Source organism: Triturus cristatus, chromosome 11 (genome assembly GCF_964204655.1).
Source record: "Triturus cristatus chromosome 11, aTriCri1.1, whole genome shotgun sequence".
In the NCBI taxonomy this organism is placed as follows: Eukaryota; Metazoa; Chordata; class Amphibia; order Caudata; family Salamandridae; genus Triturus; species Triturus cristatus.
In genome coordinates, this window is record NC_140594.1 from 1,009,960,348 (window position 1) to 1,009,981,634 (window position 21,287).

A 21,287-nucleotide genomic window follows, 5' to 3' on the forward strand; every position below is an offset into this window, starting at 1 on the left:
CTCATTGGGATAACAAACACCTCTTTGGCAGGGTGGGTGGCTGGGGAAGGTGAGAGCATTGAAGGGATTCAGGGGATAGGACCTTATTGCTATATCACAATTGGGGGATGTGTGGATGGAGAACCACATACAACCATTCCAAGACCTACAGAACCGCTATACTCTCCACCCTTCACAATTGTACAGATATTCACAATAACGCCACACCCTCAATATACATTTAGCGACTGGCACTACACTTCCAGAGTTCAGTCCAATGGAAGCACAGATTATGATGGGGAATTAGGGAAGGGTGGGGTGTTGCGGATATACCGTTCCTTAACCAACAATAGCCCAGCATTGCTTGACTCGCTCAGACAATGTTGGGAGGGGTGGCTGGGTCCCTTCGAGGATGAGAATTGGCATGACACTTTAATGGCCCCCAAGACCATCACCACCTCAGCTAAGCTTCACTTAATGCAGCTATATTATCCTCATAACGCCTACCTAACACTGGAACGCCTTTATAAGGCAGGTCTACAATCCTCGTCAGCCTGCAGCACTGTGGGCAGGAACCGACAGACTATTATCATATGGTCTGGTCCTGCTGGCACCTCACCCCTTATTGGGAAGCTCTGGAACCTGAACTTATGGGTGTCCTGGGCTGGGAGGTGCCACACAACCCCCTGAACCTCCTCCAGGGAATCATGGACAGCCTAGACAGATCCAGGGCAGACAAGCTCTTCCTAGGGTACTGCCACTATGGTGGCCAAGCGAGACATTGCCGCGGCATGGAAACAGTCGGACCCTCCAAGTTTAGCTAGATGGCGCAATGGCGTAGACTGGTGTGCTGCACAAGAGAGCCACTGTTCGAGGCTAGGGGATACCCAACCAAACATTCAAGGGTCTAGGGCAAATGGTTGAACCAATTGTGATGTGTGGGTTTTTCTGTCTCTTCTCGAACTATGATAGTATATGGTATTATGCTTAAAAAGGGAGCGACATGTATGGTTGTGCACGACAAAAACGTTAATTATTCCACTGTACCAGTGGGTATTGCTTACCTGTGCTGTATTGTTCTCTTTGTTTATTAAAAAAACAATACAATTGATTATCAAAAAAAGATATATATGTCTTTATGAATAATACAAAGGATATTTCATATAACATTGTGTGTAGTCTCTTTTTGTGGTGTGCCTAGTGTGTCACTGTTGAGTGTGAATGTCTGTTTCATGAATTACATCATGGCAAAAAGAAAACTCTGCTACAACATGGTGCATGTCCATGCAGTCTATGACAAGTGCAAACGTAGAGAGCTAATTACTTCAAAGAATAGGATTAGTGTATCAACAAGTTATAATGACATTGTATGGAGCAAGAACTTGTTCACAGCTCAATCTTTAAAATCTTGTGAATCTGGCAGCACCCCACTTCCAAGTCACTTTACCAGGAAAGGATTTACAATTGCTGCTCTTGATAATTTTGATTTTGAAGACAGTTATTCTTTGTCTGGAACATCCAGCACACATGATACTACCACAGTGCTTTTTCAAGACTGTACTAATGAAGTAGATGCTGGAAATCAAGCTGTGTCAACTGTAGGCATAAACAAACGGAGCTGAAAGCTTATAACCCAACTGCATTGTCAACGTGTGCAAAATCCCTACAAGCCATCAACATGTCCCAGTCTAATGGAAAGTTTCAAAGTGGCTAAAAACATGGATCTTCTACCTGATGTTGCAGTCCGCAAAGCTGATTTAACTGAATTTATCATATTGCTTATTCAGTACAGATTGAAGGATGAAGAAAAGCAAATTCCTCCTGTAATTCATGCATCTCCCAGAATACCATCCCACTGAAGAAGATTGGGTTTTTACCAGTAATACCATCTCCTGTCACAAACTATGCAACAGTGTACACAGCTCGAAAGAATTTCCAGAATGTGCATGCTCAACTTGAAGACCAGCCAGTCCTGCAAAGTTTCTGCAATGAAGGTGTTTTTTGTATTGTAGCTGACTTTAGTATTGCAGTAGAATGTGATTCTCTTTTTACAATGATTGGCGCATTCCACATGCCGAAAGTTGCATTATCGTTTGCAGGAAGTTATCTCAGTGGATGTGGCATAGACGGTGCACTTATTGAGGCTGAAATCTTTTGAAGCAAAAATAATGAGTCAGTATTAAACAGAACTCATTATTTTCCTTCGTTACAAGGTAAGCTCTACATATCTGAGGCTATAGAAACATTGTATTGGAATGGTTTCTGGAACAAGAATGACAAATTAGGTTTTATATATCTTATCTTAGAAGTGAACAAGGCACCGGGTGTACTTAATTCAAGAGATATAATGGAAAGCCAGGCAATGTTCAATAGACTCAGTTCTAAATCAGAAAACCTGAAAAACCAATTTGTAGAATTTGTCAAAGAATGCGAAGAAAAATCAGAACTTACCAAGTACTGGGGAAATGTTTTACATATGATAGATCTAGTGAAAAACTTGGTACATGTTGATCGGCAAGGTGATTGGTAGCTGACTGTGAGGTCTGTGAAGAAACTGATTACTGTGTTTTGCGAATTCAGTTGCATAAACTGCCTGATATATGGGTCCTGATATTTTGAAAGAGTGAAGACGCTACGGGTGGAAAAACCATCCCTCTACAGAAAATTAATCCAAAGACATTTCGAGGTGAAAGACAGAGAAGGGAGGTTCAATGATGTGGCTCCAAATATGAAACTGGAACAGATAATCCAGATATCACAGAACTGTTGGTCAGACACGTAAGAGTGAATATGTTGCTCAATGGCAGCTAATTTACCACAAAGTCTTTTTTATTTGCAATGTTTTCAGAGAGATAACAAATTCAAAATTAATGGACAATTGTGATCTATTCCCCATCACGAACCTGTTGGAAAGAGAGGGGAACATTTTAATGAATATGTTGACAGCCTTCTTCACTTTATGAAGCAGCAAGAAAACCCCTTTAAAATGACAGAGCCTGTCCAACTACACAACTTTGTGACCAAGTCACCAAACAATATGTAGATAAGGATATAAAAACACATCTACTAAAAAACTTAATTCTAACAGCCTTCCGAGGGCCCATCGACGTAGTGTGGGATTTAAAACAATTGGTGGCTAGATTAAGTGAGTCCATAAATTCTATAAAATCATTTAAAAGTTTTTGGAGACCCACAGCAGTTCTGGCAACAGGACTGCATGGACTGCTTACAAAAGGGCTGGGATCATCTTGGTTCCGACTCTCTGTATGTCTTTACAACCGGATGACTGAATATCCCCCAACTTATTTATATACAGTATGGGGGCCAAATGCACCCCTGCTGGACCCCTCTCTTGACCACCCAGGGGTCTATCACGCCGCCATCCTCATTAAATCTCACAGCTGATGTGGTATTATTAAGGGCAGCTTGTAAGAAAGCCATCAGTTCCAAATCAAGGCCCAAATCTTGAAGAGTCAGCCACAGCTTTGATCTGTTTACACAAGCGGTCCAGTATCATTTTCCCCATGATTTTAGCGGCCCAGTCCAAGAGCGAAATCGGGCGATAACAGTCATCCCTTGAATCCTTTTTGAAAATGGGGATAGTGATTGCTTTAGCCCAGGAAGGAGGGAAACCCCACACACAGGCAGCGTTGAAGACCCATGCCAGAATCTTTGACTAGTCGACAGGATCAACCTAGTACAGATCTGAGGGGACTCCATCCAGACCAGGGGCTTTCCCACCAGATGTTGATCTAATGGCTTTATAAACCTCCTCTGTACTAAAATGAAGTGAAATACTGGCTAGGCCTCAAGAGCTTCTGAGTTGTTATCACTATACATACCTTCAAAATGCTGAACCCACAGCTCTGCAGATATAGTACAGTCTGTTCCATGATTAGCTGTATCAGAAAAGAAGGGACTATTTACCACAGCCCAAAACTTTGTGCTATCAGACAAAACAATAGCTTGTCCGGGAGCCTCTCAGGCCTGTTCCCAAATACATTTCTTCCTTTGTAGGACTACAGCCTTATAGGCCTTCCTGCAACTCCTAACCAAGCCCTCATTCCTCAGGGCTTGGTTGAGTGTCGACAGTAACTTCTAATGGGCTGTGGTGTAAGTACCATCAAACCACCTCTTAACCTTGGTACCTTTGGTCCTGCTCTTTATAGTTAGGCTGGAGGCTATCTGATTGGTTAATTTATCAAAGGCATCTAGAACAGCTCTATCCTGTGTGTTGATATCCATACATGCTGTGATTTCTGGGGAACAGTTGGCATACCGATTATCCAGGAATCTTTCCGGTATCACCTTCCTTCACTTCAGTCTAGGAGCCTGGTCTTTGGTACCAATGTCCTCATTTGGGATACTCCGACCCTCGGCTCCTTGTAGAGCAGACGGATAACCCAGCTCGCGCATTAGGGGGTTATGATCACTGTTACCTCTCCAGGAAGCGCTCATTTTCACCACAGCCTGGGCTAGAGGTGCTGAAAGCATTATATAATCAATAATACTGGTACAGCCCCTGCCTGTATAGGTGGGGACTAGTGTGGTCACCTCTGTTTGCTCTAGACAGTACAGATTGTTTACTGAGAGAAGCCGTCTCAGAGTCCCTGATAGTGAGTGCTCAAAATGTGTGATCAAGGATGAAGGACCCCCATGGTCCATTGTTGCGATACAGTTAAGGTGACATTGATGGGTAGTAAAGTGGTCAAGAATTATTATCTCGTAATAGGACTGTTTCATTTTCATCAAGGCCCTGTGCACTTAAGAGAGGTTCAAATCTGTTAGCCAGGGGAAGAACGGGGCCTACGATTCTACCCTGGGCGTGTTTAGGTACTCTAGGAGGGAGCTGCCAAAGATAATTAAGAGAGATAGAAATACTGAAGGGGAAGAATCCTCATTGCTGTTTTAGAAGTACGCCTAAGGCTACCACTAACAAGCGCTTTAGACTGTGCAGGATTTCTAACATTAACTATAAAACAATCCCCCTACTTGTTTTTCCCAGTCTTGTGGCCAACCCAGTCAACTCTTCTGGCCATAATAATATCGGGAGATATATTTTGCCCATTGAACACATTGTTATTAAACCAGTGAGTAACTTTATGTATAAGGTCCACAAGGGTTTCACTTGAGCTCCATGAGAGTGGGGGAACTCCCACTAGAACTACGGCCAAGGGCACTGATTTGGAGACAGATCTAAAATGCACTGACTTGCAACTTTTGGCATAAGAGGTTGATGCAGGATAGATGTATCAATTTGACCCCCCTAGATGTTTGCAGCCCTTGTACTTGTGTTTGCACCACCTGTGCTCCAGAGATCTGATTACTAGGGGCGTAAGTGTTCCTTGACCCAAGGGATGCCCCCACTCCTGCAGAGACAGAGTTCTGTGTCTGCTTTGTTGCTTGATTCACACTACCAAGCGCATCAGAAAAATGCTTTGTGTTGGGCAGGCGCGCGGGAGCTTGGCTACCGTAACAAGGCATCCCTTCCTCCACTGGCTCTGACCCGATGGTGGGATGGGGAACCATTGAAAAGAAAATATTGAGATTTTTGTTGTATAGGTAATACAAGCTCTTTGGTCATGTGTTCTATCCTGGAAAAAAAGGTGTCTAATAGTGATTCAAAACCAGCATTGGGGATGGCTGATGATGTAGGCTTAACCAATGATGTCTTCCAGGGGGCTTTTTTACGACCAGTTCTCTTCCTCTTGGTAGGGGGGCTGTCCTGGGCTGAGTCACCTCCTGCCTTAGACATGGTTGGCTCGATATTAGAGACCGCTGTAGATGGAAACGTAGGCACAGGCACCGGCGGGAAGAAGTCCGGCTAAGAGTAACCGCTATGGTCCCATGATTCTCCACAGTAGTTAGATCCTGGACAAGTTTCCCAGCTTCCAGAGACAGTCTTCTTTCAGTTAAGGCTATCTCCTTTGATGTAACATTTGCTGCCCTGGTTAGGAAGGAGTCAATAGTCCTTACTGTGTTGCCCCCAGTGACTCCCCCAGCATCCCCAGCGGCCGTTTTATCCATATTTAGTGGGTAATAAGTCCTGTAAGAATCCCATTAAAAATGGACAAAATACACACTTTACTTGGCAATAGTAAGTTGTAATAAACTGTCAACAAAATCTGGGGGGCAATCAGTATGCAAAAAAAGTCAACTGTAATGGAAGTTGTAAACAGTACCTCAAGCTTTATGAGGCGCCCAGGAGTCCAGAGGGAAAAAAAGCCAAGAGACCTGGCCTAGCCCAGCCTCAGCCAGCCGCGGATGGGTGCAGATGGGCCCACTCTTGGCTTGATCTTTGCCCGGGCACGTGCTGCACATGTCCCGCACAGTGGGACCCCACAGCCAAATTTCAGAGAACCTCCAGGCACGAGTGGTGCTGGGGTGTGTGGTCCTGCCCCTCTGGTTCTGGAATCGTGAGACTCCCGCACAGCGTAAGCCCGCAGCCGAATTTCAGAGCACCTCCAGGCGCAAGTGGTGCTGGGCGTGTGGTCCTGCCCCTCTGGTTCCAGAATCGCAAGTCTACCACAAACATTTTTGGGTGTATTCATAAAAGGATTAAAAAACATTATTATTTGTTTCATTTTTACATATGTCTCTTCTACCTCTATTATATCTGCCGTTTTGGAAAATGGGAGAAGGGTTGCTCTGAGGAGTTACTTTCTGTCTCTATAAGACTATTTGACCACCAAAACCTGTGTTTTGACACTAAAATGAAAAATAGAGGTCTCTGAAATATCACATCATCCCTGCAACACAGTCGCCAATTTTAAAAATCTCATCCCCATAAATTCGGCCTGCATCAACAAAGTTTACCTAAACTACATTACTGGCTTGGGAACAGTTCACTTACAAAAGCTCAAAGAAAGAATAAAAGGGCAAAGAAATAACTTGGATTCATTGTTTTGTTCTAAATTACATGTGAATTACATTTGAAATTGTTGTCACTTATATATCACGTGTGCTGGGGACCTGTCAGTTTGTCTTGTTGCTTAGGCCACAATTTTTAGAGAGGCTGGTGGTTCTCTCAACCTTACAGCACCGTAACTACAGCTGATACGAATTATATATTTTTGGGGGGTAATCACCCTTTTGGCACCTTTTACTTATCAATTATACCACCATTTCTATATAGAAGCTACATTACTTCTCTAATGATCCAAAATCACAAATCAAAATGAAAATCTCTGGACAACTATTTTTTTATGGAGGTATATCAGGGGGCTGGACTTATAAAGGCCCCCATTGGTCATTCCCTTTTGATGTTGGGAAATCATAAATGCTAAAAATTGTTGTAAAGTGCTTTATAATTACTTTTCAGATGATTATCCATTATCATCTCATTTTCTTCTTGAACAAGTCCAGTATTTGGATTGCACCTGATTCTTTTTCACTAGATTCATGGAAGACAGAGCTGGAAGGCAATATGCTTGGTGAGTTACACTCTAATGAAAGGGGGTAGTGAGCACTCTGCATCTCATGCTAGCACAGTTCACCCCACTGCATTCTGGTAAATGCAGTACGCTTACTTTAAAGTTGCTGTAAATGTTTTACCAAAGTTTCTACAGGTAGTGCTGTTATTTCTAGACATGTGTTTCCGGGTTAAGCCCTTCACCAGTAGAGTGCAGAAGTAGTAGAGAGCAGAGAAAACTAATCTGGGGTTTCTGAAGTACTGCCCAAGTCTTCGCAGGTGCATCCCAGATGAGCTTGTCAGCTGGTTGGCTCAAGGGATCCTTTTAAACACAAGGGGGAGGAAGCACACTGCCTCTCATCCCAGCACAATTTACCCCATTGCATTCTGGTTAATGCAGTACACTTACTTAAGTAGCTGTAGTTTTTCACCAAAGCTGGTGCAGGTAGTGCTGTTATCTCTAGACACAAGTTTATTGGGTTTAGCCCTTCACTATGTTGAGAGCAGAAGTGGTAGAGCACAGAGGGATCTCAAGAATGTATTCTCAGTGGTAATTGACCCTCTATGTTCTCGAACCCCCATAGTTCGGCCCCATACAGAGCAGAGCCTACTACTTTGAGGTCATAAATCTGTAGTGGCGCTGCTATTGATCTTGACTGGGTGCGTCTATGCTCCTTCAGCAAGGCCCCAGTGGTCTGCTTCTGCTGAAGAATCCGCTTTGCTATGAGGTGCTTCCAGGCCATTTCCTCTGATAGAGTTACACCCAGATAATCAAAGCTGTCTACTTTCTCAAGGGGGATCCCCCAAAGTGTTAATTTTCCTTTGAAGGATTTGTGAAGGTTCAACATTAACAGCTTTGTTCTCGAAGTGTTGACCTCCAGGCCTCTTGTCTCACAAAATGAATCAAAGCGGTCTGACAGCAGCTGGAGGCCACTGGAGGTCTTTGAGACCAGCAGAATATATTATCCGCAAATAGCAGAGTTGTAACTCTGATCTTGCTCAACAAGGGGGCGTCAGCTGGGACTTCTGCTAAATGTTGGACCACCCCATTAATGAAGAGCGAGAACAAGGTAGGTGCCAAAACACAACCTTGCCTGACCCCTAAATCGACTCTGATTGGGTCTGTCAGCTGCCCTTGCTCTCCCCAGCGAACCCTTGCAAAGTTATCCTCATGTAGTTGGACAACCATTGCAAGGAGTGGTGGTGGCAAGCCCATCTCCAGCAGGACTTGCCATAGCTTATGTCTGGAAATGAGATCAAAGGCCGACTTTAAGTCGATAAAAGCGACATAAAGATTACCCCTCTCTATGGTGACTGTCTTCCATGCCAGTAATAAAAAACGAAACACCTGGTCGATGGTGCTTACTTTCTTTCTAAACCCCACTTAGAAGGGAGTTAAGATGTTAGTTTCCTACGTCCAATCTGTAATTTAGGTAAGAAGGGCATGGGAGAAGACGTTTTATGTACCATCAATCAGGCTAATGCGCCTATAAATGGAGGGGAATTAGCTTTTTGTTCAAACTATATACTATACTCCTATTGTCTTTAGATGTCTAAGTACCTATTTTCAGGGGTTTATTTTTCAGTTTCTCAATAGTGGGCTGTGTGTTCACTACTATATTTGACACTATACAAAAAATATTTTCTCATCTGATTAAGGGAACACCCTACATCCACACCATCCACAAAATACCCTCCCCACACCAAACAAGGGCCAGAAACACCATTGCAATGAATATCCATCCAAAATAGAAAGTCTTTGCTTGGTTTTACCCTCCTTTTAAGGTCTCGCCTGACCCAGCGCATGCGCTGGTCTGGCGAGACTTATTGAGAGGGCTTCAAAAAGTGCTACCAGGCCAGCCTAGAGCTACAGTGCCTGTGCGCGGGCGCGGGTGACGCGCTTTACTGCGATTACCTTCACTTTCGCGCCCACGCGGCCGCTTTGATGTTTGATCGCGATCACTTTCACTTTCGCGGCCGCAGGGCCGCTTGGCATAGCCAATAGGTCTCGCTTTTGGGACCTTATAAGTATTTAGTTATGCAACTGTTGCATGGCTAAACACTTATATGGTCCCAAAGGCGAGACCTATTGGCTATGCCAATGCTTGTTTGTTAAGTTTACAGGCCCTCCAAGAACTTTCAGAGGTCCCTTGCGGATGTAGGGAAGGTGTTTCTTCCAGGCTGGTATGGGGCAGTGTGGGGCCTATGGCTCAGATGCCTGCAAAGGCTGTGGTATCTAATTCCTGCAGTCAGTTTGGAGTTGATTGGATCTACTTCTGCTGCTGCCTTCTCTTCTTACATTATGTCCCTTACTGTCAGAAAGTGGCTGTAATTGCCTGAATTTCTCCTTGGGTGTAGTCAAGCTGCTTTAGAATTCTAGAGCACTAACCATAAATAACCCCCTTGTTATGTTCATTTGTAAAAGAAATGCTCTAAGCAGTTCACCTTTGATTAGTCAAGCTGGCATTCACGGTGCCTAACTTTTGCCATACATATAGAATATTAGTGCTTGAGTTATTCTTTAGAACACTGTGGGAAATGTGAGATGGTTAACTGACTGGCTGCTGCTAGAGTTGGAAGTACATGTTTCACTCTGCATGTCAGAATTCTATACTGAAATGGAGGAGGAAAATATTTGAGAACTCATAGAAAATGAGTCATCATTTTAGCTTTCTCGAGCACTAACTATAACTTGTATAGCAAAAAGAAGCCCCACATTTTTTCAAATACTAAGGGAATGCTTTATGCACTACAGCTTTGATTCCATTTAGCTTCCGTATGCCACACGTGTGCCATAAACACAGATTGTTAGTGCTCTAATTGTTCCTTAATACACTGTGGGGAGTTGCTCTAGAACACTGGGGAGTTAACTGTCAGACTGGGGTTCAACGTGCATGTTTCTGTCTGCATATCAAAATGTTGTGCTGACATCGATGAGAACTCGTAGAAAATGTGTCCAAATTTTAGTTTTCTAGAGTACTAACCATAATTTCTATGATCTAACGAACCCTCTCATTTTGTTTATTTCTAAAATGTTTTGTCATAAATGCAGAATGTTAGCAATCTAGTTGTTCATTAAAACACCCAGGGAAGCTGCAGTAGAATACTGGGCAATCGACTGGCAGGCTGCTATTGCTGCTAAAAGAACATGTGTTATTCAGAATATGAGATTTTTTTCTCAACCTGCCCCATTTGTATTTTTAAAATCAATTTTCACGATGCAGGGACCAATGGCAGTGGGTGTATAGGGAGCACAAGGGCGTCCCCCTCCCCCCGATGTACCAGCTAGTTCAGAAATGGAAGCAGAAGCAGAAAATGTAAACAGACAAACAGACTCATCTGTCAGTTTAGTGTTTACTTTTCCGAGGCAGGTTTTGCTGACATCGTAAAGTGACATGTCTGCCGCAAAGGAGAGAGGAATACAATGCACCATGTCTGAGAGACGCTTTTCTTTTCTGCTCCCGTCAGACATGCACAATAATAGGCATGCTGTGCATGCTCTGTGCAGCACTGCAATGCAAAAAGTAGGAGCCTGCTTGTGCAGTGATGCATTTTGGGTCACATCACCCCAATCCCTATGATATTGCAGGACAGAGCCAGTACACAGACAATAGGCCAATTTCCCTGCTGTAATCAGTGTTCCAAAAGGACTGCCTACACTACAGATTCCCGGTGCAGAGATTCTGCATTTGTTGCATGCCTGTGACTACTAAATAGGAGCTGTGGTAATAGCTATAGAGGTCTTTTCATAGCCTGTAAGTTAGAGAGAGGGAGAGAGACATAACAAGGGTGTTGGAGGAATGTTCATGTGGTATTGGAGGAAGTGTTCTATTATTTTTCATTTCAAGGCCCGAAGTACCCTTGTCCTACGAAGGATAAAAGACTAAGGGGTATATTCACAAGAACGTGTGCTGAACATAACCAAAAATTGTTAACGCAACTTTCCACATCACAGGTAAATAACCCCGTGTCAACGTGGAATCCACAACAGGGCGGTACCATGCGATAGTCTGCCGAAACCGCGGACAATGTCCGCGATACAACCACCTCGATGGAGATAAAAACACAAACCACAACACAAAAAAACCAGGGATGGGCCAAAGCGCCATGAGGAAATCAGCGATGAGCAGCGCCAGGCCTGCAACACACATCTGGCAAGTGGGAAAAATCACCATAAAAGTAGAAAAAACACCCAAACACAAACTGACCACCACCCAAGCACCATGGAGGCAGCCGGAGCAGGCGCAGAGGACGAGCACAACCCCACAAGCACCCCGGACGACCAGCCCGGAACCTCGGGGACAGGGAAGGGCAAGAACAAGAAGAAGAGGAAGACAAAGTTCAGTCCTCAGGCAAACATGATCATAGTCACGGAGGTGATGGAACACCATCAACAACTGTTCGTCACCTCCAACGTTTCATTGGGCACCAAAACTGGAATATGGCGGGACATCGTGGACAAGGTGAATGCCGTCGAAGAGCACAAGAGGACAATGGACGAGGTCAAGAGGCGATGGAATGACATCAAGCAAAAGACCAAGGAGAAACTCACAGCCAACCAGAAGGCAGCAATGCAGACTGAAGGTGGGGGCCTAGCTGGATGACATGGAGAAGCTGGTGTCAACAGTCATTAGTGTGGATACTGTGGCAGGAGTCGGGGGACCGGACACTGCTCGACAGGACACAACACAACCGTAACAGGGTGAGTGACCACCAGGTTCTGGGGGGACGGGTGGAGATGTCCATGATGGCACACAAGCACAATCAAGCAGAGCACAGTGCGCACCCTCAATGACTCTCTCTGGGTCATCGCCCAGATCTATAGACTGTCACAATGTACAATGCCATGCTGTCTGAATGGCAATGTGTACCATGCGGCTACATACATGTGGACACATTGCAATACACCATCTCCCCTTCACATTGCAGGGCCACTGTCAACACCCCCTGCAGAGCAGTCCCAGCCACTCTTCACTAATGAGGACAAACCCAGCATCAACGCACAAGCCCTCCTAGACACCATTGACATCACCCGAGACTCACCTCCAGGATCAAGGCTGCCCAGCTGCATCAAGGAGACCCCACCCATCACCCAAACCACCCATCAGGAGGCACCCATGGCCCGGTAGTCTCCCAAGACCCCCAGGAACAACACACGGCCTTCCAACGCCGTGTGCTGGAGGCCCAGAGGGAGAAGGCTGAGCAGGTGCGAGAGGGGTTCGACCTCATGGCTACCAAACTGGATGCCATCCATGGGTTTCTAGGCCCGCTCCATGGTCTCCAACAAGCCCTGACTGACATCGCTCGAGTCCTGATGTGGAGAGAAGAACACCTGTCCACTCAGAGGGACACCAGCAAGACCAGCCGTGAGCTGGAACACATGCGGAGGCTCATGGAGGGCATGGTGCGGATGGAGGTGGAAAGAATGGCAGCCACCGCTGCACACCAGCGATATGTAGCTGGGATCTACCATGCCCTGCAGATCATCATCATGGCATTGCTGCCACAAGGCGTGGCGCGGATGAATGCTGCTGCCCCCACACTATCCACATCTCCGCCCCCTCATGTGCCATTGCCTCACAGTGCAGCAGACGTATCCACTCTGGCACCTGATGTGTCAGTGGCACACAGTGCCTCAGCCTTTACTGCAACACACACAGGTGGGGCAGAGCACACATCCGGGGACGAGGACGTGGATGGTTTTGTGATCAGGTGGCAATAGCATTCATTTCCGCCACCTGGCCTGTTTCTGCTTGGTGCTGCACATGGCCCAATGACCTTCCACTGACCCCTGATACACTCTGATGCACTCACCTTGGACAGCGACATGAACTGCCATATCCTGTTTGAAGAGCAATGACACGGCGACTTGACTGCGGACTGTATCCTTCCTCTTCTGCAGGTCACTAGTCTAGTTGTCAGCATGTCACAGCCACTCCCTGAGGGCAGGTTTGCACGCACACCACACCCATCCGGCACAGGCATCACAGGCCATGTGACTCCGCCAACATAAGGGGCCGACGACGTCACATTCCCCTCTGCCGGTGGTGACTGGATGACAGACGCTCCATTGTTCTCAATCATAAAGGGCCCATGAGTTGTTGCGCACAGGGTTAGTGGCACCCGAGGCCTTGCGGCCGTCACAGGCTTACCACCACATGGCGCTGACTGGGGTTGTAATGAAATAGGAGATGGACCTGCACACCATTTAAGAATGCTTATGTCACTGACGTGTGAACTTAGTTGAGATAAAATGTGAGAAAGGCGTGCAGATATGTGTGGGGATTTGGCCCTAACCCCTGTGTCGACTCAAAGCAAATGAAAGGAATGGGATGACCCAAACCTACATGATGCACAGCTATGGACTACGAATAGTCTCAAACAAGTTTTAATTTTCACCTGAATCATTTAAACATAAATATACATGTAATCATATCATGTGTGGTTATCACGGTAAATACTAACATAATGAGTCTATAAATGCAAATTATAAGATTCAAACAATTTTTACACGGATATTCTTTCTTTGTGGTCCTATAGATCCACAGTTAACAAGCTTAGAAAAAACAAGCTAAATATTCATTGAAGAGAAAAGTCCCAATGCATTTCGGGTTGTTTAAACCCTTCTTCAGGGGAATAAGGTGAGATAACTTTCCATGTGTGCCACCTACAACAGAACAAAAATTATAGTTTTATTCGAATGTTACATTTCAAAATTCTAATTAGGATTTGCACTCTGAGAAAAGGTCAAAGGGACCAAAGAATAGAAACATGCTGTGTTAAAGTACATGCTGTCATAGATAGGATCAGCAAGTGAGGTGTTTGACACTATGTTTATGAAACGATCACACTAAGTAACAGTGAGGACCGAGCGGTGTTCAGAAGTGAAAATAAAGGGGTGCTTTTGTGTATTATTCAATACTCTGCGGTTAAAAAATGAAAGAGTGAAGAAAAGCCGTAACATAGTGTGTATGTTAGACAAATTAAACGGGGCTTAAACGTCAAGATACTCACGTAGGGGCGACTCTAAACTTTCAGTATGATGAAAGGGAAACTGACTATCCAATGTGTTTCCAAGACTGTGAAACCAAAGGACGTTTGAAAACGTGATTAAAAATGCTTTCCAAAAAATAGAGAAACACTAACTGAATATCGCCCTGTGCGTAATAACCCATGTGTTTCATGAAAAACTCTTACCCGATATTCTCAAAGTCCAATAACCGAAGGTAACAGAACTGTAAGAAACAAAAGTATATGTGTGTAAATCCTGAAGAAACCAGGATTGTAATTTTAATAGAAGCGCAAAATCCCCATGATTAATGAGAAGCTTACCGGCGATTCGATGACAGTTCAGCGTTCGCGGTGTACCAACGAAGTGAAAAGACGTGCGTATAGACGTTTACGTGCTTGTTTAAAAGGACCGCGCTGTGAACAACGCAGCTCTAGTAAAAACTTTATTGAAACAGTGCTGAAATGACAGTTCCGAGTTCGGGAAGTGTGTTATCACCCATGTGTTTTATGAAAAACTCTTACCCGGTATTCTCAAAGTCCAATAACTGAAGGTAACTGAACTGGAAGAAACAAAAATATGTGTGTGTAAATCCTGAAGAAACCAGGATAGTAATTTAAATGGAAGCGCAAAATCCCCATGATTAATGAGAAGCTTACCGGCGAGTCAATAACAGTACAGTGTTCGTGGTGTACAAACAAAGTGAAAAGACGTGCGTATAGACGCTTACGTGCTTGTTTCGTATTTAAAGGGACCGTGTTGTGATCAACGCAGCTCTAGTGAAAACTTTATTGGAACAGTGTTGAAATAACAGTTCCGAGTTCGGAAAGTGTGTTAGGTAAATAAATCGAGGAGAGATGTAACTAAGGAACACCGTGAAGACGGTGATCCGCGTTAACTATAGATGAGGACAATGAAAATAGAAAAAGTAATGAGAAGAAATAAATAAAATGCAAAAGAGTGCAAATCTTTTACAGTAAGTTTGCTGGTGCCTGCAGACTAAGGCGTGTTCACTTCACAACTGTTTATAAAAAGCACAACAATTCCACATGATCATTGAGCCCGCCTGGGGCTAACGTACCAAGTTTTTTGATCCAAAATGTCACTTTGCGTATTTTGTGTTGAAGTCTATACCTGTGGTTTAGTTTATTTTTTCCAAACTAGTGAAACGTAATTGTGGTATGGTGTGAGAAGTGTTGACCCAATGTGTAGCTAAGCATGATTTGAGGTTTTTATTGCGTATAGTACTTTTGTGTTCTACTATTCTTATTTTGATTTTCCTGGAAGTTCTACCAACATAAACTAGCCCGCAGGGGCATTGTATTGCATAGATAACTCCCTCGGTGTTGCAATCAGAAGAATGCCTCAGTGTGATTTTCTGTCCTGTATGGGGATGTGAGAATGTGTTACCAAGGATAACGTTGACACATTGTCCACAATTGTGACATTTGCCCATTCCTTTGTGGGTCTGTTTGATGAAGAGATGTCCTGGTTTAAGAAGTTCTCTGAGGTTCATGGATCTTGTATGTGCAAATAGAGGTGGACCTCTATACAAGTCAGTAAAATCCGTTTCTTGTGCGATGATCTCCCAACGTTTATTGATGACTTTCTTAATTTGTGCAGCTTGTACTGAGTATTTCAAAACAAATACCTCACGTTGATCCTTCTCTTTATGTGATGGGTTTAAGAGATCTTCACGTTTTTTGAGAGCCACTATCCTTTCGGCTTCTGAGAGTACGTCCTCAGGGTAACCCCGTTCCTTATATCTCTTTTTTTGATCTTCTATGAACTTGATGCATGATGTTTTGTCCGATGTTATCCTTTTAATCCTAATGAACTGTGACACTGGTAGATGTTTTTTGAGAGAATACGGATGTGCACTATTGAAGTGCAATGCGTTGTTGACGTCTGTAGGTTTTTGTAAACTGCTGTATGAAGGCCTGTAGGTGTTTTTAGGATTTCAATATCAAGAAAATGAATTTTATCAGTTTGAATGTTAAAGGTAAACTGAATTCTCAGATTGCACTGGTTGAGATCTTGGATGCAGGATTCCAGAATGAATCGTGACCCTTTCCAGATAACCAGAATGTCGTCTATGTACCGTAAGAATAGAATTGCATGCTCTTGCCATATTGGGTTTTGTAGGATGTGTTGGTATTCGAAGTGTGCCATGAAGGTATTTGCATATGCTGGTGCCCCGGGAAATCCCATGGACGTTCCTGTTTTTTGTAGAAAAAAGCAATCCTTCCAACCGAAGTAGCTGTGATAAAGTGAAAATTTTTAAAGTTCCAATAGGAACACGCCCATTTCTGGTTCAAAAAGAGATTGTAAAAGTCGCCACTCCACCGCTTCGAGACCTTCATTATGAGCTATGGATGTGTATAAAGCTACCACATCTATTGTACAAAGTAGGATGTCTTCTTCTGGATAGTGTGGTATGGTTTCCAGTTTCAATAAGCAATCAGTGGTGTCTTTGACATAAGTCTCCCATGATTGCACTAGTGGTTGTAGATAAAAATCTAAAAATTGTCCGATTGGTTCGTGTATTGATCCACAACCTGCCACAATTGGACGGAAAGGTGGATTACTAACACTCTTGTGCACTTTAGGGAGCATGTATATGTGAGGTGTTTTGGGGTGATCGACTAGTAGAAATTTCTTGATGTTCTCGGTGATCAGACCATTGTCAGTGGCTTTTTTTAGTATTGAAACCAATAGCTCTTTGAATTCTCTGGTGGGGTCATTGTCCAACTGTATATAGGTGTCTTGGTCATTGACATGCTTACCGACATTGTTTTCATAAAATTCTGTGTCTAGAATGACTAAGGCACGTCCTTTGTCTGCCGGTAAGAAAGTTAAGTCCTTGTCTTGGTGAAGTGCATTAATCGTCCGTAATTCCTTCTTGGATAAGTTAGTATATTTGGGTCTGGATTATTTGATATGTTCCAAGTATTTTGTTCACAAATAATTCGAAGTTGTCCAAGGTTTTATGTGAAAAAGGAGCCATGAATATACTCTTGGGACGAAACCGTTCTCTAGGTCTCTCTTGTTCTTCTAAGGTGTTAGTAGAAAAGAACCATCTCAATCTAAGTTTTCGCATAAATTTAAAAAGAGCTATTTCCGTCTCTAGTGGATTAGATGTATAGGTGGGAACAAAGGATGTTCCTTTATTAAGTACCCTTGTTTGTTCTATGTTCAAGCTCTTTTTAGAAATGTTTATCACGAGAGATTTGTTCTTTTCAGGTTCCTCTGTGGTCTGCCTGTTTCGGTAGTTTTTTTTGTTTTGTCCCCTACGGATACGGTGTCTGGTGGGTGAATGTTTCTGTCTGGAGGTAGATTCGATGAATGTCCCTCTTCTAAAAAAGACGGTTTTAACCCAGATGTAGAAGCTGTTTCTTTGTTCTGAATGTTCGTATGTTCAGTGCTCTGTTTGGCCGGTGGTCTTTGTGTAGATAGTTCTTGTTCATCAACCACACTTTCTTCGGACGAGGTGTTACCTGGTTTCCTAAAGAACCGCTTTTGAGCATAACGCACACCACACCCATCCAGCACAGGCATCACAGGCCATGTGACTCCGCCAACATAAGGGGCCGACGACGTCACATTCCCCTCTGCCGGTGGTGACTGGATGACAGACGCTCCATGGTTCTCAATCATAAAGGGCCCATGAGTTGTTGCGCACAGGGTTAGTGGCACCCGAGGGCTTGCGGTCGTCACAGGCTTACCACCACATGGCGCTGACTGGGGTTGCACAGGGTTAGTGGCACCTGGAGTATTGCGGCCGGCACAGGCACCCCGCCACAGGATGGTAACTTTGGGTGCACTGAGGTACGGGCACCTTAAGCTGTTGAGTGGATGTGCAGCCTGCGATGATGCCCCGTCCCGGAGGTCTGGACAGCTCAGGTTTTGTGTGCCCTGCTGGACCGCAGTATACGCCAGAGCCAGCGGGCAGCGCCGGCCTGCCTCCACATGGCGTCGCTTCCGGGATCCCAGAGTTAGTGGCACCCATTGGGCTGAGCGGGTGTTGCCGCCTGTGATGAGGCCAGGTGCACTGGTATGTCCTCTGCCATGGAATAATCAAGACCAAGCACCAAACATGAGACCTGGTGGCCTGCGGAGTGGGGCTGCATGGTGTGAAGAGTTCCATGTTCGCGAGCCCCGGGCTTGTGGCTGTCTGCACGCCGGTGGCGGAAGGTGAGCAGTGAGGCCTTGGTGTGCATGGGTGGGCATGCGCCAATGGGCGGTGGGAGGGGCTGGGGTGACTCTTTCTGGGTGTGCATGGGCGGGCAGGCAATGTAGTCTTGCGCAATTGTGTGTACTGTGCCAATCATGTATCTGGACTCACCTTGGTGAACTACTATACATACCGGCAAGTGGTTAGAGACACACCGATGGCAGCAGGTGAGCAGTGTGGACTGGGTGCACAGGGGCAGCATCTCTCTCTCTCCCCCTCTCTTCTTCTCTCTCTCTCCCCCTCTCTTCTTCTCTCACTCTCTCTCTCTCTCTCTCTCTCTCTACCTCTCTTCTTCTCTCTCTCCCCCTCTCTTCTTCTCTCTCTCTCCCCCTCTCTTCTTCTCTCTCTCTCCCCTCTCTTCCTCTTCTCTCTCTCTCTCCCCCTCCCATATTCTCTCTCTCTCCCCCTCTCTTCTTCTCCATCTTCCCCTCTCTTCTTCTCTCTCTCTCCCCCTCTCTTCTCATCTCTCTCTCTCCCTCTCTTCCTCGCTCTCTCCTTCGCTCTCTCTCTGTCCTTTGATTTGCGCAAGACACACCTTCTCATCATGATTTTTGTCTTGCAGGCTGTGACTTACAAATTGTCCCGAGGGGAGCCGCCAGGTGTCTTCATTTTATTTCAGTGTTCATTTTAATAAAGTTTCATTTGTTGCTTCGAAAGTGAATGTGTGATGCTCATTTTTTGACGACACATGCAAGTCACCAGTTGTGATTGTGCGACATCAAGCAGATTATTTTGTACATGTTTAGGTGTAGCTGATGTGGCATGTCTTTGGTCGGGGGTGCCGAGGAGGGGGGTTCCTGGGGGTGGTGACGGTGGGTTTTGTTGCCTTTCGGCCCTCCAGGCTGCATGTTCAGTTGCCCAGGTGCATCTGTTCTTCTTCAGGTGTGGCTGTGGGCTGGGCTCCCTTTTGTGGTGCAGGCTGTGGTCCGACTTTGCACCAGGTCAGAGCAGGTGTTATTTTCCTGCTACTAACGCGTCTTATCGCCTGTTTTGTGTTCTTATCGCAGTTCTGGCTAGTCTTTGTGAATGTTGTGGAGTGGTGTTGTCACGGGTTTTGGCACGCGAATGCCTACTCTGCATCTCATTAGTGATAGTTGCGGGGGTCATCTGTGGCGATGTTTTTTGCAGCTGCTATCGCGGGTAAACTGGTGCTGTGGGATGTTAACACCAGCTTGTGATTGGAGCGATAAGTTTATCGCAACTTTGGCTGAGATAAAGTGCTGTTAACTCAGCGATAGATCCTTGTGAATATCCCCCTAAGTGGTCTCACCCAAACACAGGATTTAAAGAAGCAGGTCAAATATTGTTTGTAAAAACAAATAGCAGTATTTATTTACAATTTCTCTTTAGAGACTAACTAAAAAAAAAAAAGCCTTCAGGTTTATTTTAATGCTGGAAAGAATATTAATTTTATTATATGCCACAAAATGAATATTTTTCTGTCTAATGGGGCAGCGATTAACTTTTTTTTCAAAGCTCACCTACTGCCACTGGCAAGGACTGCAAGGGCTTCCCCAACATATTGGCCAGCCAATCAGGATTGACTGTTGTTCATTCGGATGGCCAATCAGAGAATATCTGGACAGCAGCAGTCCAGATTTCACTATCTTTTTAACTCCTTCTTGATCACCCTAAATACCTCATTCAATGCAGATTTCTTGAAAACGGCTGCATGGATTTACACCATATAACGAAAAGCCCACTTTCTGAGGAAAAAGTCCAACTTTCTGCCAAATTTGGTGCAATTGCCTTACCATTTTTCCTACATATTTCTCGTATCCTCTGTCTGTCTGAAGATGTCTGACCAGAGAGTCTGGACCTGCAGCTGGGACTGCAGGGGCTGATTCAGCAGCACATACAGAGCTGGTCCATTTGCCGGGCCTGTGCCTTCTTCCAATAAAGGTGAGGGGCATGTGATTGCATGTAAAAGAATCAGTGCCACCACCTATTCCTTGGGAAAAAATGTTAAGCTCGTTAAAAAAGGAAGTTGATCACGAAGTAAGTAAAAGGACAGATGGTAAGGAAAAATGTAAAACTGGCATGGAATAGGTGGGAATTAAGGACCTTGGTCAAAAAATGACATCTAATGAGGTGACAGATGCTGTGGGGACTACGAGTCCCATATTCACCACAGAGGCTGCATGGGGAAAGACAGGGCCACACAGCTCATCGTGCTCTTAAGTGCTCTACAGAGTCCCACCACATGGGAGGTGTCAGATGCTGTGGGGGCTACGAGCCCCCTATTCACCATGGAGGCTGCCCGGGACAAAACAAGGTCAAACAGCTGATATAATTCTTAAGCGTTCTGTGGATTCTTGCCATGTGGGACGTGCTCAGTCACCGGCCCGGGCAATGACTGGGCCAAGAGCTGACCCGTCTGAATCCATACGTAACTGAACGAAGCTAGGCTGAGAAACCCCCCTTGACTCTGGTTTGACCCCCTTGGACTTATGGTGAGTGGATTTTAGACTTTTTCTGCCTGTTGTTTATAATTTGGCTATTTTTATAACATCCTACAAGGAGTGTGTTAGACCTGTCAGCCCTTTGGGTGGTCCCTCCTCATCATTATTTATTTTGTCCCACTTTTGCTTCAAACCCTGTTAGAATTTTTTCTTTTTGGGAACCACCAGACTTTTTAGTGTTGATGCAGGGTC